General features: G+C 33.8%; 1 long non-coding RNA gene across 1 annotated transcript; it reads left to right on the forward strand.

Moving 5' to 3' along the window:
• Positions 1 to 3432: 3432 nt before the first annotated feature.
• LOC107600085 (uncharacterized) lies at positions 3433 to 4271 on the forward strand. The gene is made up of 3 exons (XR_001610728.1): positions 3433 to 3735; positions 3820 to 3881; positions 4121 to 4271. It is a non-coding gene; the product is annotated as an uncharacterized lncRNA (long non-coding RNA).
• Positions 4272 to 5550: the final 1279 nt, after the last annotated feature.

Genomic DNA, 5550 nt, shown 5'->3' on the forward strand with positions numbered 1-5550 from the left:
CCAGCACTTCAAAACGGGGTTCTCTGTTTTTCCAATACAGGACCTAGATAGGGGACAATCAATCAATCAATCGATAACGTAGTTTTCAACCAAAACATTAATTCCTAAATGAAATCTTAAATGAAAAATAGTTTTAAAATCAATTCTAACTAAATCACAATTACAGAATACCGAATATCCTAAATTGCAGTTTAAGATAATACATTAACATATTACATTATTACTTTAGCCTAATCATTCACTGATGTGTAAATTGCTGGTTAGAAATACAATCAAAACAATCAATAAAGCCATCAAAATCATAGCTATTTTAATCTTATCATCACAGAGCGCTATAGAACGTCCACAAAACTGTTTTCAGAAAGCGTTTACACAATGTTGATATCAAACATTTGATCTACTGATTTGTTTTATTTTATGGTTTATGTTAGGCTAACCGAGACTTGTCATTTGCACTTATATATTGTTGCTCTTTTGTTAGTTTTGACTGCTTTTATTGTCCTCATTTGTAAGTCGCTTTGGATAAAAGCGTCTGCTAAATGACTAAATGTAAATGAAATATTGCTACTGTTTTACTGAAATATTGCCACTGTGTATAAGAGCGGATGATTTGCTGCACATGCGTGCCTGTCGGCTGTCATGAGAACGCGCCTCGTCTTCCATCATGTCTGGATTTTTAGTGTTCCTAATATTCCTTGATGCGTTGCATGCTTGAAACACATGTATTAAGGATTATCATTTTATATAAAATATCCATAACCTGATTTGATAATGTCTAATAAAAAGTTTATTTTACATAAGTTTATAGTACACATGCCAGACTAGTATGTGGCTCTGTAATTCTGCCACACAGATACACTAAAAACGGAGAAGAAGACTTGAACTATGGCATAAACCTTGCAATCTGTGTTAATGTTAGTTAATAAAAAGACAATCGTTCAGTGTTTGTTCATGTTTTTGTTGCTGTTATTTAAAATAATAATAATAACAAAAATAATCAACTAAACGTAACATTATAATGTACACTATCCAGTTACAGTAAAATGTTTTAAATTAATGTTCTAAATTAGACCAATTAATTTTTGAAAATAATATTAAAATACATGTTATTTAATAAGACTAAATCAGCCTGATTATGCTAGACCAACTAATACATTTTTAAGGGTCAGGTCTTGTAGAAATAGCTCTTCATTTTTTCACTTCTTATTCTGTAAAACTTCCTCATTCTCTCACCTCAGTATAATCATAGGTTTCACATTACTCATTTCCACTCCCAAAGAAACTCCCATGAAGAATGATTGGCTCAGATCTTCTATAAATCACAGAAACATCCCAGGTGATCTTTGTAGTTGCCTACACTGAAGGTAAGGTTTTGAATCTATTACTTATCTATCCGGTGTCGATCCTAGATATCTGGGGGCCCTACGCAAAACTGGGCGGTGGAATGGGGTATGAGTGGTTATGAACGAATGAATGAAACGCATTTGTCTGTGTTTCACTCCGTCTCGAATCGCGCTGGCGGAAAGCACTTGAGAAACAGTGTCTCTTCCGCGGCTCGGTACGCTTTCAACTCGTATTTTAGTCTCGAGCAAGACTGTAGGACATTCACATTACATGATTTGACTGATTTATACATAGAAAGGGCGACAGGGCACCCATTAAAAGAAATGATCGTTCATGTTTTCATTACCGCTGGCCAAATTCAAAAACGAAACTAAAACTAAATAATCTTTGAGAGCAAGAGGGCCCCCTGGTTCTTCGGGGGCCCTATGCAGCTTGCTATTTTGTGTATAGGGAGGATCGCCTCTGTATCTATTACAACTTTTGGAGAATATTCATTTTGTTCTGTTTTAGTGAATTAAGCAAGAACTTTATTTACATTGTTATATTTTTTTAGGATGGATATATATATACACATATAAAACAGATAATGATTTATAATAAGTGGTGTTTAATATTAACTGCAGTCCTTCTATGGAAAAGACAACTTTAATAACCAGACAACAAACAAATATTTATTATACATCATAATTAAGTCTATATATGTATTGTCAACACTTCAGTATGGCCTAATAACATAAAGTATGTTTTGTTTTCTCAGACCTGCTATAAACAATGGACAATATTATTAGAATTACTTTTTCAAAAATGTGTGAAATTGGATTATTATTGATTAATAGAAAAAAAACTAATTATGGGGATGAATTAAAAATACCATTTTTTAAGTCATCTTTTTGTTTTGATAAAACATTAGTCGATAGTTTAAAAAGGCTGAAATCTATACCTGGTCCACTAGTTATTGAAAATGGTGAGATTATGTCTAGTAATGACAGATATTTATCAGACAGGTTTCCCTGTTACATTTTAGTTTGGTCGTCAGATATTGAGGAAGGTTGGATCAGCAGAGGACTAGGATTCTATTACAGGTCTGGCACTATAATAACAGCCAAACATGTTGTAGAAGGTTTCGAAAAAATCTATATTTATGTCCTTTTCCCAACTCACGAATATTGTTTAATATATAATGGCCATAGAGTCTTCCCAGAAAACTGTCCCATACCGTTAAACGACGATATTGCTTTAATTGAATTACAAGGATGTTTCGACCCATTACAGAATATAAAATCAGAAATAGGCAAGTTACATAAAAATGAAGTGCTATATTTTTATACATTAGAGTCAGGGTGTTTTGTAAGAAAGTACTGTTGTACGAAAGTACCAAATTCTAATATGAAAAAGCAAATGATGGCCAATGAATTTGTTATTTCTAAAGCAGGCAAAAAGGGAGATAGTGGAAGTCCTATTTATTCAGGCTCTGGGAAATGTGTTGGACTATATATTGCCATTTGCACAGCAACAAACTCAAAAAACCCTTTGGAATATGGCAGAGGTTTACAGTTTGATATAATTTTTCATTGTTAAACACATCTCATGATTTTCCTATTTTTATATATTCTAAAAATAAATAAATAACATTAAATAGAATTTAATGTTATTTAATTAAGAATTGTTCATTATTCAAGAACAAATATCATAATGGATTTTTAATACAATTTTATTTTAATAAAAATAATAAATTGAAAAGTAATAACAAAACAAAACAAAAAACAAATTGTAAGTATAGAAATGTTAAAAGTGTTTCTCAATCTTGCTCCTTGCACCCCACAGCCCCCCAATGAGCTGATGTGTAAAATCTGGTCTGGTGGACAGGGTTATTATCATTAACTAAAACCGAAAAAAAAAAAAATGTGCTACTTCAAACAAAAGCATTAACTGAAACTAAATATAAAAACTTTATATTATTTTGTTTGAACTAGTTGGACTAAATAAACTAATATGAATAAATAAAAATTACTGATAACAAAATGGAAGCTAATAAAAATTACAAAAAATTACTAAAACTTTAACTGAAATTAAAGTGACAATATAAAAATAAAATCTAATTCAAAATATTAACAAAAACTATAACAGTATCATGGATACTAAAAAAAACACTGGTGTTGGACAGGGAAGAGATCAAGAATGTGAACTGTTTGGGAGTGGGAGTGGAGGCAGGGTTGGGTGGGAAACCCACAGGACAGGGCAGACGGGGCAGGATTGAGAAACATTTCAAAACATCGAGAAACATTTGTCAGTGAGAAATAATTGGCATGGTTACACTTACACTCATAATATTGTCCATTGTTTGGCAACTACCCGAAGAGAGATCTTGTGTCTTGCCCACAACAAACCCTTGTAAGTTTGTTTGCACGATAATTTAAAAAGGTAAAACGAAGTAGATGAAATTATCAAAATGACACATTCTAACTGTAATTTAAGAGTATGCTGGTCTGGAGCATGTGGAACCTACATAAAGGTTGTACAGGAATAATCCTGCTTTGGTAAGGAAACATTTTTTTAAATGTTATTTAACACTTCAACTGCATGTTCACTAATTGTTCTGATAGTGTTCATTTGGTGTGAAAACAGATTATACTGAAATTATACAGATTATACTAGAGGATTGCTCTTTTTTCTTTATACTAACAGAAATATTATAAAGAAATGCAAAGATTTGTTTCAAGATATATCTTTTTCTCTCTTTCAATTTCATGTTTAAAACAACTTGAATGACCTTCAGGCTGCATACGTCACTTTTGGGTCAAGTTACACTCAGATGATCTCTCTTCGTTAAATGACATCACATACCTGCTGTAACAAAGCAACAATTTGACTTGCAAGCAATGCCAGCTGCCAGGAGAGCTAATGTGTCTTCTTGACCAAGACAACAGTAAGACTTTCAATCAAATATTGCATTTTATATATATAAATAAATAAATATGCTTTACAATTTTACACGCTTCCTCATATTACATCACAATAATATTTATTTTTAATAAGTTAAAAGTTTAATAATGGTTGATGTATTGCACATTATTGTAATTATTGCAAATGTATTGCATAACATGAATGGCCCAGGTTACAAAGATAAAATGTAGACATAATTCGGGGAACATACTTATCAAATGTTGTCTTGACTTTGAGTTGATAATCCACCTCAGGTAACTTAACCAGTAATCTGAAAAGAAAAAAAGTGAAATTAAATGGGCAATAATTGTGTTGGACTAAAGGCAGTCAACTCCTTGTGAAAGTAGACTTGTTTACATGAGGAGTTTGGTGGAAGCTGTGGTTCATACCTGACCTTGGTGGTAAACTGCACCTGTGTTTTGATGATTAGAGGTTTCTGAGGGTGTGTAGGCATGCATGGCTCCTTCTCCACCACAAAGGAGCTGCAAACATGACCAAAACAGATTATCCAGGTTCCCTGGTCACCCAGCACAGCCTTTCTATTGTGTTGCATTCATCGAGTTTCATGTATTTATGGCACTAATTGCCTTAAAGGGATAGTTCACCCAAAATTAACATTCTGTCGTTAATTACTCACCCTCATGTCGTTTCAAACCCGTAAGACCTTCGTTCATCTTCGGAACACAAATTAAGATATTTTTGACGGAATCTGAGAGCTGTCTGACCCTGCATAGACAGGAACGCAACTGAAATGTTCCCAAGTCGGATGAACCACTGATGTCACATGGATTATTTTACCGATCTCCTTGCTTGTTTCTGGACTTGGGAACATTTCAGTTGCGTTGCGGTCTATGCAGGGTCAGACAGCTCTCAGATTCCATCAAAAATATCTTAATTTGTGTTCCGAAGATGAACGAAGGTCTTACGGGTTTGAAACGACATTAGGTAATTAATGAAAGAATTTTCATTTTTGGGTGAACTAACCCTTTAAGGTATTGTTCTCCAGTAGGGCTGCACGATAAATCGCATGCGATATTTAACGCGCATCTTGTCAGTAAAGCCATTCTGTAATCAGCGGTAAATCTCCATCACCTGCGGGCTTTCACACGGAGCAGCATTAACTACATAGAGCCATTGTTCACTGACAAGCTGCGCAAAACATGCGCAGAATATGATTGTGGTTTTGCGCAGCTTGTCAGTGAACAACGGCTCTGTGTAGTTAATGCTGCTCCATGTGAAAGCCCACAGGTGATGGAGATTTAC

Source organism: Sinocyclocheilus grahami, unplaced genomic scaffold (assembly GCF_001515645.1).
Source record: "Sinocyclocheilus grahami isolate Dianchi unplaced genomic scaffold, SAMN03320097.WGS_v1.1 scaffold277.1, whole genome shotgun sequence".
Taxonomy (NCBI): Eukaryota; Metazoa; Chordata; class Actinopteri; order Cypriniformes; family Cyprinidae; genus Sinocyclocheilus; species Sinocyclocheilus grahami.